The 12,956-nt window shown below is 41.3% G+C and overlaps 1 protein-coding gene and 1 long non-coding RNA gene across 18 annotated transcripts in view; one reads left to right on the top strand and one right to left on the bottom strand.

Moving 5' to 3' along the window:
* DPF3 (double PHD fingers 3) overlaps positions 1-12,956 on the top strand; it is a 185,762-nt gene that overhangs the window by 73,053 nt on the left and 99,753 nt on the right. The window lies entirely within an intron of this gene.
* LOC137475735 (uncharacterized) lies at positions 7,023-12,155 on the bottom strand. The gene is made up of 3 exons (XR_011000052.1): positions 12,019-12,155; positions 9,770-9,830; positions 7,023-7,862 (listed from the first exon to the last, which is right to left on the bottom strand). It is a non-coding gene; the product is annotated as an uncharacterized lncRNA (long non-coding RNA).

Below are 12,956 nucleotides of genomic sequence, written 5' to 3'. Positions count from 1 at the left end.
CTTCTGTGACAGGGAGGGACTTCTGCTGTGCGGTGTGTAAAATCATCAGTGTCTGTACACCTTCAAATCTTTGCAAGTCTGAAAAAGCATGGTGCCCTCTGTGAGTGTGTGGAATGGAGTAAAACAGACTTAGTGGATAGAAGTGGACTTCTTGAGAATATGATTTTTCTACAAGAAAAATTAACCTCTTTCATAACTATAATTTGTAGAATTTTGTCTCCAAAACAAAAGAACCAACACAGATGTACAATTTGGCAAGCCACCAAGGTTAAGCAGCCAGCCTCTCTCTCTCTGGTGTAATTCCATGGACTTCAAGGGAATTACACTAGTGGTTGTGAATCTGGTCTAAAATGCCTTTGACTAATATTTGTTGGTTTCTCTCTGGTGTCCTGCGTAATGCCAAGTCAGATATGATGTTTTAGAAATGGATGAACTCTTGTGTGTTCAGTGCTGCATGGTGGGACACACCCCCTGGTACGAGCACGCACGCATCCACACACACACATGGAGTGCTTTCTGGGGATGTTCCCAGAACCAGGGCGCTTGCCAGGTGTGACCGCAAGCCAGCTCTGGCTGTGCTGTGTGTGTTGGAGAAGCACAGGGATGTTCCTCACAACTGCTGCTTGCCTTGTGCTTGCTTATTGTATTTCCCCTTTGTATCCTGAAGTGGAAACCACAGGTTAATCCCAGTCAGATCCTGTAAATGTTTGCCCCTGCTGGACCAGGCCCAGAAAAATTCCTCCCGCTGGCTTCTGTGTATTTACATACCACAGGTCATTACAAGGTGGTGCTCACCTTTGTATTCATTCCCACATGTCAAAGCAGAGATATTAATTAATTTTTCTTTTTTCTCCAATATTTCTTCTATTTTCTAGGTTACTTTTTTTTAAAGAGATAAGAAAGCAAAAGGAGCGATCCCCATGGGTCCTGACATCTGCTGCAGTCATTCTTACAGACTCAAAGGAGATTTAGGGAAGGAGAGGAAACAGTCTGGCTGCAGTCTCTTATTGTTTCTCTTTCGTGGGCCCCCACCCTGCACCCTCCTGGGCCTGCAATCCACTAACTAGCTCCTCCTGACTCCAGCTGTCATTTTTTCTTTTTATCTATTCCTCTCTCAAAGAACCAAATGTCATCTCTTGTGGTTCCCTTAGCTGGGGTCAGAAACTCCTTTATGTGCATTACGCTGATCAAGGATTTTTAACTGGGAACGAGAGCAGTAATCAACTGCATGGTTGGGGAAGGGGAGAGATTAAATCTGAGAATTGCCAGTGATTGTCCCACGTGAAGAACAGCAAGCAGCTAGCACAACACATGCTATCATTATGCTCTTATGATTATTTTATTCCCTCAGTGACAGTAAAATGCTATCTATAGCAGAAAGGTAGGACAAAGTCCACCCTTGTTTAGCCCTGTGGTATTCAATGGATTTGCTGTGGGGTAGAATTGGGAGCAATTAGATTTACTATTTGGAGTGACTCATGTTTTCAGGACCCTCTACCTGGGAGATTTCAAGAAAGGAAGAAGGGCAATCAAAGGTGTGTGTTGTGATCTAAACTGGGAGGCCATTTTTGTTTGGAAAAGAGCAGCCATTTTTATATCCAGTCTTGCCTGTAGCTGTGGAGAAGTCATTGAGGGTGTTGTGGGATGGCACTTCTGCTGTGTCCTGACATTTCAACTTTGTCAGCAAGTTTTGGAGCATGATGGCTGAATAGAAGTGGGGTGAATAAAATATTAAAAGGGTTTCTGATACTGCTTCAAGCTCTGCCCATGGCTGATTTTTCTGTTTCTTCAATACAGAATCAAGCTCCAGGGACTGCAACAGATTGCAAACTTTAAGTTTCACGGTCTGTGAAGGCATAAGTTACATGATGAAAATTACCTTTGGATTGATAAATTACTTTAATTTTAGTAGCCTAAACTGTCTCCTTCAGTACACCCTTTTAAACGTCTTGTCAGTCCCTCTAAAATGTCCTCACAGAGCTATAGGAAGAATAGTACAAAGTGTTCTGATTCTCCTTTTGGACTGATGTAAGTCAAGAGTACTCTGAAGTACACAGAAACTGGCTCAGTCCTCTTCTAGAAGAGCATTTTCTTCATAAGAGAAAAACAGACTGTAGTTAGAGTTGGTTTCTTTGAGGAAGACCTTCCTGGTGGAGAAAGAGGTTTCCCTCAACTCAAATTGCCAGTTTTGGCTAAGATGTGTGCTACTGTCTAGCATACTAGCATTATTCTAGTTTTATTATCTGGGCATTTGACAGTGATTTTGTTAATGCTTTCAAAATATGTTGCTTTCTTAGCAACTCCAGCTCCTAGACGATGGGGACTACATGAAATTTCCAGTTTTATTGCTGAAATTTCTGTCTCTGCTGACTGTAGAAATATTTACAACTAAAATAATCTACTAGTTCAGAAACAGGATCCAACTCATGACTTTTTGAGTGGTTTGATTTGGAAATGCTGTAAATGCTTCATTGATTTGAAAGATGTAAATATGAAAAAAAAACCTGGTTTAGTGGAAGGTGTCCCTGCCCATGGCCGGGAATTGGAACTAGATTATCTTTAAGGTTCCTTCCAACAGAAATCATTCTGTGATTCTGTTAAATGCCAGAATGCCAGGTGTGTGGGTTGCAACTGGAATACAGGAAGAAAGGTGGGAATATCAGGATAAAAAAGGCTTATTTCCCACAGGTCAGGGGCTAAGCTTCTTGAATTTGGACTTAGTCCCTTTCCTGCCTACTTTTCCAGTTAGAACAGATGTGCCTGAATCTCAGGTTTAAGATGGAAACTATTGGTAAAGATCCAATCAAATACTACATTGTAAAACTTCCAAATCTGGCCAGATTTGGAGTTGTATCTGACCTGACATTTCCTACTTCCCTCTACCATGATGGCTCAGCTTTACAATTTGGAATGAGCCTTTATATAAATTTTTGAAGTCTGATCATCCCTTTTATGCATTGTGATACGAAAAGAAGGATGGATAGGAGGACTCCACAGTCCTAGAGATACTTTGTCATCTACTGTCTTCTTGGTCGTCTTCCTTGCTTTTCTCTGTAGCATGGGATGTGGATCACCTCCTGACATGATCTAAGCACATTTGCCTCACAAATCCTTTGGAATTTTGCATGCCCTAGAGCACTGGTGATGCCAGTTTTGTCTTTCTTGTGCAGCTCATAGGACTTGAGGATCCTGGTAATTTTTTTTTTTTTTTTTTACTATAGATTTTAAGTGTTTTTAGAATACTGGGAATTTGTACCCTGTTTTTGTGGACCTTTGTGCGGTAAATGCCTTGTACATTATTTTGTAGGGTTGGTAGAGACGGGGCTCCACTTTTCAGTTTGTAATTTCCAGTCCTTTGTTGTTCAAAGACACACAGTCCCTGCTGTGTGCTGTTCCATTTACTGCTCTCTTTTCAGTCTTTTCTTGCCATCTTTCCTTACTTATTCAAATGTGTCATTCCCAATGGTATTGCGGTTTTGTTCAGTGGGAGCCATGATTAAAAGTTTCCCCACTGGACTGATTTGATTTGATACCTGTCTTTTCAACCTCACAGTCTTTGAACAAATCCTCCAGTACATAGGCAAATACCAACACCAATGCTGTGGCCTCATTCTTCTTCCATCCTGTGCAGCTTTTTACCGTAGTAAAATGAGTGTATATCTAGGAGAAATGGAGTTCTCAGTCTATGCAAACTTTAATGGCAACCAAATATACAATGGCATGGGGAAATATTTTCCGAAGTTCAGACCTTGAACCCAGACTGAAGGTGAACTGTAATTTATCATAAGTTACCTGTTGTTACAATATTAAGTGCTTTACAAAAGCAAGTTGTATTTTTTCTGCTTCCACCCTTTAAAAAATTTTTGTACAGTTCCTCTATTCAAATGTACTGACAGTTGCAATCACATGGAATTATATTACTGCAGTAGCCATTTGGTCCTTCAGGACACTATATAAACATGTTCTTCAAGTGACTAAACATGCAGCCCTGAAGGAAGCAGATAATTGCAGAGACAAGCTATATTTTTAGTGCAATTTTTTGAGCACTAACAACTCTCTAAAAAGTGGATATTGCTAGAACTTAGTCCTCTTCTTTCTGTAGAACCAGGTGTTCTGGGATCCTTCTCCAATATTTTGTCGAGATTATCTCCTTTAAGTAGGCAGAATTAACAGAAAACAGAGATCAAACAAACATAAGCACAAGAATGCAGCATAAAGATTCTGTAAAGTGTCAGATTTTGGATATTAAAAACAATCTCAAAACCATGTCATCCTATAGTAAATTATAGCCATACCAGTTATCACCTCAAAATCCTCTAGGAATTTTTGCCACAGATGCTTTGCAGATGCTGCAGTGGTTTACAGCTGTTTCTCCACTTCTGCATGCACCAGACAAAACTGAGAAACCTCATCAGCTGATGGACAAACATATGAAAGGTAAAATGGATTAGGAGGTCCTTAGTAGGAACAGACATAATTTCATCTAAGGTGTCACTGCCTGAAGACACAGATGCCAACTGTTTATCAGCTGTCTTCATACTGAAGGTTTGTTTTAGTTTAGTGTGCTGTGCACTTGGACTTGCCCTCTTTCTTTCAGTTTTCTGGCTTGCTAGGCTGAAAGGAGGAGAGAAAAAGAGAGCCATGAACTTATCATTCATATAAGAGTATAACTTTCTTATAATTGAACTTCTCTCTGGCAAGAAGTTGCATGGAAATCAAGTTTTGAGATTCCCCCAGCTCTGCATTACCCCCACAACAAGAATGACCTGGAAGAGTTGTATCTCAACACATAAAATGTCAAATGAACACCGGGCATTCTTTGTATTGAAAACCAATATGTGTGTTCCTATAGCTCCTCTTAAGTAAAGTATTCAAAGTCATTCATGGCAGCCTTATACCCAAGAATCCATGTGGCAGTGATTAATTTATAAATACATGCAATCTGTGTATAGGCAATGCTGTAGATGAGTGATAGTCAAACCTGAAAAGTTTGCTTTTTGAATGGGCTGAGATGAAGCAACACGATCAGCAGGGTGTGGTACCTGCTGCTGTGCTGTGGTGGTGCTTTGCCATCATTGTTGCTGTTGGTGGTAAGCTGTGAGCAGATGCTTTAGTGCGCTGTCAGGCCGTCACACCATGTATAGCTCTGCAATTGTGTTCTCTTCCTGATTGCTGCAGAGAAAAGTTGCTTTCCATCTCTCCATCTTTGTGCTTCTCTCTTTGACTACATCAGAGTAAAGAACAATCACTAGTTCTTTGAAATATTGTCTAAGCCTGCTTTTTTGTTGAGCAGAGAGGCTCTGATTAAGCTACTGATTCCTTCAGAACTCAGATGTGATGTTTTAAGGAACTCAAGCTGAACTATGTAATAGATTAGATTGTTTTCCATTTTCTGCAAAAAGTGTCCTGTGTTTCATTGAGTCACATGATCCCGTCTCCTAGTTTTTATGCTGAGAAAAATTTAGCATGTAACTGATGAGTGTATGTTACACAAAAATTCCAAAGAGGATCTCAAGGGCTTTTCTTTCATAACCCTCACTAAAGATGATTAGATTTTTTAGTGTTCCATGCATGTGGCTCGTGGTTCTCTTTGGGGAGAAGAGGGGACACTTTGGAGAGAAAGGAGATCATCATTCTGTTGTTCAAGTGATACAGCCAACAGTGCTGCTTTCGAATAACAGCTGCCCAGCTAACCACAAAGGAGATCACCTCACAGAGGGCAGAGGGCATTTACCTGCCTGCTTTTGCTCAGTAGCAGCTACACCAAGAGGATTCATCTATGCGTGGTAGTCCTTGGAAGAAGACTTCTATACCCTCCTTACGTATGAACTTTTTGCAGATCCTTTATTTTGATTCCCTTCTCAACTCCTGCCCATGGAGACACTCTTCCCTTCCTCCTCCCACTGCCTTGGAGCTGTTTTGTTTCTCCTGATGAATGTCAAGTGTTTTGGGCCTGACGCCCTAATGGGTGGGGGCTAAGGCTTGGGTCTACCCCTGAGACACAGTGGAGCCAGCAAAGATGGGTTATTTTAAATTGTGTGGTGACATGCCTTTTTTTCCCCTTCCCTTTTTGTTCCTAGAGGATAGTTGGGGAAGTTTGCTGTGCCAAATGGTTGGAGTGTGTTTTATCTTCTCTTCCTCCCCCTTCAAAACAAAAAGAGAAAACTTTATGCTGTGAATTCTGTTAATTGGGAAACATAAATCCAAACTGTAGTGCAGCATTGCTGGGCCTGGGCATCTATTGAAGTTTAATGAGGGAACAGCAGCTTTCTCTTGCCCTCCCCTCTTATGCTCTCCCTTCATCAAACTCATTCTTGTGGTGCCATCCTGTTCCTATGGGAATATGGGAATGCCTGGGAGAGTGTGTGCATTTGTCCAAAGTTCTCATGGGTCTGAATGCAATGTGTGACTCCTTTAAAATAATGCAGCCAGAGTGAGGCATGGACATTATTCCAGGCTGAAGTTAATTGGGTAGCCAGTGTAGGAAAAAGAAAGGAAGATTCCTCTGGGTTCCTGCCCTAAGTGGCTGCAAGCCCATTGAGGGAAATCCACTCTGCAACAGAGATTTAATGGTTTATGTGCCCTGACCATATGTTTTGGACTGATGACAGGGTCCCATGATGAATGTTACATGATTTTACTTCTTGTATCATGCCTGATATTTTCTCTGAACTTGATAATGAGGTGTTTCCTTGTCACTACTGACTGGCTGAAGAGATATCTCATTAAATCCAAAATACAAAATAAGAATCCTTTTCCTTGTTCTACCTGTGGTAATGGGAATAAATTGGTTCTCATCAGCTTGTACTGCATGTAATGGAGTCCCTTACACAAAAAGCCAACCTGAGAGGGCCTTGATCAGAGCATGAAACGGAGCATAATTAAACTGAGTGTAATAACATATACTTTAGCAAAAGTAGATAAGTTCATCTGAAATGGCTCTGGAGTGAATGCCAAAAGCAAAAGCTTCACTTTGGCACTGATGTTTTGAGAAGAAAAGCAATTCACATTGTGGTGGAAAGGTAGATTGGAAGGGTAACAGGAAGAGAGCCTAATTAGAGGGCCCTGTGAGTCCCAAAATTTATTAAAGCCAATGCTGACTGGCTCTGAGATCTGCTGTAGTAAAAAAATAAAACTTACCTTCAGGTAAATATGCTTCTTATGGTGGTGCAAGACAACTGTTCATCTTGAGTTCTGGATAATATAACATTACCACACAAGGTATTTTAACCTGCTGGTAATATTTTACTGCTTTTGCCCGCTAGCTCATCTATGTTTATGTAGCATTAAGCATTGAAACTCTTATTTTTATCAACTTTGCCAAGCAATTTTATCAACTGCTGCTGATGCAGCACTGGAAGTCTGGGAAGGGCTGCTTGCTTTTACTTTGAGAGATGGGATGTAAGGTTAGAGGAGGGGTGATTGCATGAGCAATGCAGGTCAGGTTACTGTTGGATTCCTCTTGCAAGATAAGTGAGAGCCCTCTGAAAGGTAATTATTGGAAAGCATAAATTCCTGAGATAACCTGTCCAAGAAGAAATACTGACAGGAGCAGAGGCCGTGTCTTAAAGGCTAGCCATTACTCCAGGGCAATGGGCAAACCTCTCTCTCTCTCTTTTTCTGTAACCTCCCTTTGCTCTGACAGTTGACTGCTGCAGTTGTTTTCCTTCAGTTACTTGTCAATCTTTTTCTTGTCCTGTTTATAAACTACTGTGATGCTTGTCTCCATTCTCTGCTAGTTGGGGTGCAGACAAGTGGAAACTGTATGCAGTTTAGTTCCATGTCCAAACTCTTGTTTAGTCATTGTCTTTGCTTGTTATTGTTATTGTCACTGCACTGTTCAGGTAGCTTCTACAGGATATCTGAAAAAAAAAAAAAAAAGAAAGGTTACTTTTGTATTTCTTTAACAGATTTTTGTATAGAAGAGCTTCAACTAGCTTTCAGCATGGTATGGTGTCAGCTTTGTCTCTGAACCAAGAAAATTACTGGATGGCAGTTGATGGAAGTCTTGCAGAGTGAGAAAACAAATTTCAGTGGAAAAGATGGAGCAAAACTGGGAAATAAGAAAAGTGACTTCTCTTTCTCTATGGCTTTGTTATGCAAACTCTCTGTGTCTCATCTGTAGTGTAGAGATAATGATATCTACCCAGCTCCTATTTCCACTGGTTGATTGATTAATGACTGTCTCATGATCCCTAGATTACACTTTTGTGACCTGCAGCTTTAACTACTGCAGTGTATTATATACAGAAAGAAAATGGAACCAATGTGCTAGCTCTGGCTAGTTCCAGCTGGGAAAACATGATAAACTGACCTGAACAGCCTTGCCCACGTGTATCTGCTTCTAAGAACTCATTCTTAAAGTGCAATGAAGCATGTGCTCTGTTCAGCTGCCATCTCTGTTCAGCAAGACATTCAAGTATCTGCCTAACTTTGAGTTGAAGGGGACTTGCACTATGAATAATATGCGGTGCTGAACTGGGACCTGATGCTTGGTCACAGGCAGGGTTTCATCACAAGTGTTTGAAGACCTCAGTCAACACACGGGGCCAAAAGTGAATCTGAGGTCTGCCCTAGCATGATAGGGATACGCATTAAACAACTGGAGTCTTTCAGACTTGCCAAAAGAGTAAGTTATTTGAGCAGAAGAAAGGATTGTTATTTTGCAGTGGTAATTGCAGCAAAACAGTATTGCAGGCTTTGCTAATTGTTAAGTGAATTACAAAGCTTTTCTATTTAATTTAACTGTTCTAAAGTAATAACCACCTCAACCTGATACTTGAATTAAGAAGGTGTTGAGAAGAGGAAGCAAGGGAAAAGAAAAGGAGGTGCAAAGAAAGTCCATTTGTCTGGGAATGACAATCAGATATTTGAGTTTCTGAAAGCTGGTTGTGGCGAGTACTTTTTCTTGACTTTATTAGAGAGTTCCTCTTGGGTGCTTCATAAATATCTGCAGAAACCAGGGCACAGGTGTTTGAAACATCACTCCTCAGAATTATATGTTAGTATTTGCAATGATGGTTTGCTCTGCTCCCATGGGATGTGCTCCAGGTGCAGAAGATCCTGTGCCTAGACCTTTGAGTTCGTTCCAGTGTGCTCTTAACACAGGGCATTCTTTGTGCTGGGGGAGCTGTGAGATGATGTGTTGGATGCATCTGTTTCACCTCTTACCATTTTTATTGTTACTTTTTGAGGAGTAATAATGATACTTCAGCAGAGGAATGACCGTAATCTGCCCTACTTCCACAGAGCTGGGGGAAGGAGGTGAGAAAAGGAAATCTAATGCACAGTTATCTTGGGAATTCCCCTATGTAGCATGAGTCAAGTATATCCCTGCTGAATGTTTGCCAAGGCCAGCAGATTTATACAACTAACAGAATGATTGTTCCTGTGTATTTAAGAGAAATAATAACTCAAAGAAACACAGCTTTAGTTATCTAGGCATGAGATGACTTTATAAAGAATATAAACATATAAAGAATATAAATATAGTATAAAGAATATAAATGTAATTTCCTGTTTTGATAATTACTGACTAGGTACAGTAGATTTTAGTGTTTTCTTACATGTGTATTCAGTTTGTCACACATAGATTGAGACCAAGGACCTGGAAGTGCTACCCATTCAAGATTAGTAACTTCAAAGTATCGGCTCTAGCTGATTTTTTTTCCAAGGCTGGCCTCACAGGCAACGTAAACGCTAATAATTATCTGGTTTTATGTTAGATCTATATAAATCTCTGCTTTCCTACTTGTGTCATCATTTTCACCAGTGCAAAAAGGTTTGTTTCCTGGAGTGGCATTTCCTTTGCAGCAGGAGATACAAGGTTCCTACAAAAGAGACAAGCCAGCAGAAAAATGTGAGCTTACTAACTCTTTCTAGTCAAAGGACAGAAAGTACCTAAAATATTAATGTAATAACAGTTTAGTGTAGTGGGGAAGCTTGCATGCCATTTAGGAACATTTGTACTACTCTTCTACTTGCGTGTTTATTTTAATCTCTTTTAAATTCTGCCACCTGGATTGAATGGCACTGTATATTTGTCTACTAAATAACTGCACAAGGTGCAGGGGAAATCCCAGCCTGAGAACTTCTAAGAGGGCTAACCGAGGTCATTCAGACCAGGACCATGCTGTAGAGCTTGGACAGCTGGGACTCTGACATAGCTTTAAAGCATGGGGCAAAACCCCCCATGTCTTTCCTGGCATCTCACTGCCTGTTGAGCTCTGGTGGAGCTATGTAGCTTCATGAAAGATGAGATACTTAGACACACATGAAAAAGAATGCTCTTGTCAGCTTAGCTGATGTCATTTGGGCCAATGATGTAACTTCCATTTGCATTTGCTGTGTCTCCCAAAAGGGCTGTGCTGGCTGAGTGACCTTATCTGTCACCACTGATGGTGTGGACAGACTTTTTCCCATTGCAAGCAAACAGGTGTGCCACTTGAAGACTGACCCAAGCTGGTTGTACTGCTGGACATGGCTCTGGAGGCAGAAGGGGTTTTGTGAGCTTGCCCTCAGCTCTTCCGGGCAATGTCAGCTGGGTTTGCTCGAACAGATCGAATGGCCTTGCTTGAACTGAGTCAGTGAGCACTCACACAAACATTGCACTGGCAGGAGGTGTGGGAGCAGTAAGCTCTAGGAGACAAGCAGTGAAAAGCAGCAGGGTAGGAGGGAATGGGTGATATTTTTAGCTGGCACAGCTAGAGCTAGCAGAGGATTTCTGTTCATGATCTGAGCATCTTTTTAGTACAGACAGTGCCTGAAGTAATGCACACGATTTATTATTGAGGTAAGTGTAGGGTGTTACCAGTGTTCTGCAGGGGAACTATTAAAGCTACAAAGCAAGTCACGGCAGAGTAATTTGTAGAAGTCTGGTTTGCTGTCTTCCTGGTGCCAGCTTGGGTGATAGATTATGGTTTTTACCAGGAATGCAAAAGATAGGATCACTGTGGGAAATCAGAACCATGGGAGCTGAGTGGATAGACTTTGTCTTTGACTACATCTGGCCTGTAAGACTATTGTTGCACTAAGCCAAACAGAATTCTGGTGACCCCAGGCCCCAGCAGCTTGAGTTGCTTTTCTAAAAATATATATAAAGAAATCCCTTACATGTTGTCATGCCCAAAATAATACTGTTGCTGAAGTTTTCGTTAGTTCATTCCTTTAGTAATTGGAGAGAATTTTTGACCTTTTAGGGGAGGTTAGGACCAAGCTGAATTCTGAGTGCTGTCTTCAGACACAAAAGAGGTCTGGGTTATTACCTTTCACACCTGTTGTTCATTTAATTGGATGATGCTGCATCTCTTTAAAACAGAAACTCTGGCCTGAGAAATAATAGATGCTCTGAGATATCCCCAAGGAGTCTGCCTCTGAGATTAACCTAATTGGTCACTGTGCTGAGTCTAATAGAGGTTGTATGCAATGTCTGTCTCTGGAAACAACTTAGGTAGCCTGATGTACGACATGGAAACTGCTGCTGATGCCTCTTCATCGAAATGAAAGTAAAGTAAGAGAAGATGTGGACAAATTACCACATGCAGTATAATTGTTCACAGTGCAGTGTATATGAATGGGGCTGAAAACATAATCTTCTGAAATACCTAATTTTGTAAGTACACATCAGCTTGTCCCATACACAGATACCTCTTGTATCCAGCCAACAATTCTGCATGTTAACAGCTGAGTGAGATGGGCAGAATGATCCCACTTTTTTGGCTTTGAGAACTGGGAATGTGGCTGCAGGCCCTGAGCAGAGTCATGCACAGCTGCAGGAAGGGGAGCACCTCTTGTTCTAATCCTTATTCCTGTACAAAGAGGGCTGCAGCTCTTTACCCTGAAAGCCAGAGTTTTGTCAGCAAGATACCATCATGTACCATACTCTTCTTGGCAGTATTAACTTGTGCTGCTGTTTCCTTTCTTTAAATGGAAATGCCAGCAGAGCTCTCATACTTCTACAATACATGTGAGGATGGGGCTAATCAGATCAATTTTCCTCAAATTGTAAGTTAAGCCTACCTTTTGTCATTTTTCTTTAAAGACAGACTTTTTGCATGAGATGATACCTGTAGTTTCACAGTGGATTAAATTACAGCCTAAGCCTGTTTCCGGAGCAGTGAATGTAGCTCAGTCTACGAGGCTGCGCTCGCTGTTACGAATCAGCATCACACCGTGATTCAAGCAGTGAGTACCCTGTACTTGTACTGGCCACAAGTAGCCGGCAGGGTTTCCAACCCATCAGGGGAAGTCTTCTAGTAAATACCTGCAAAAGGGGATTTCTTTGCTCTTCTACACAGAATGCTAATGCTGAGTGCTTGAAGGAGGGTGCTTAAAAACCTCACATTGCTTTTACACTGATTTGGGATTCAACCTAGACTGGTAGCTCAGGGCATCTTCTTGATTACTGTAATGTCTGGTCTGTGCCAGTGCTGACTCAGGAGCTTGTCATCAGCTCTCTGATGGCTCCTAATCCCGTGAACCACATACAGTCTCTGCACCTGCCACAGAGCAGTGAACAAGTGCTAGAAGCTTGTCTATTTTGACCTGTCTGCATGAATTCTTCCAATGAAAGGCGTTAACTCTCCTGGAAAGTCTTTTGTTTACCCTTGGATCATTGCTGCTCCAGCAACACTGTCTGCTTTGTATACTGTTTAGTGGTCTGATTTGTGTAGTCTACCTACTACCAAAAGAGTCCTGCTAGCCACTGTTTCTCTGACATTGTTTCCCAGGCTGGGGAAAGTTTTACAGTGTTCCTGTTGTCCATCAGGTGAAATTAGGTATAGAAATGAAATAGCTGTCTCAATGACTCTGGCTCTTGGAGAGTGTAGATATGTATGTAGAAAGCTGCCAAGTTTATGTTAAAAAACTGAGAGCCCAGAAAGTTTGAGTCATTCTGTAGCACATCTGGAAATCCTGTTTTGCCTTTGCTCGTGTTCACACCCCTTACATCATTAGAA

The sequence above is a fragment of the Anomalospiza imberbis genome, chromosome 6 (assembly GCF_031753505.1).
Source record: "Anomalospiza imberbis isolate Cuckoo-Finch-1a 21T00152 chromosome 6, ASM3175350v1, whole genome shotgun sequence".
Lineage (NCBI taxonomy): Eukaryota > Metazoa > Chordata > Aves > Passeriformes > Viduidae > Anomalospiza > Anomalospiza imberbis.
Note: the sequence above shows the minus strand (reverse complement) of the source record. Positions and strands in the feature narration are given on the sequence as shown.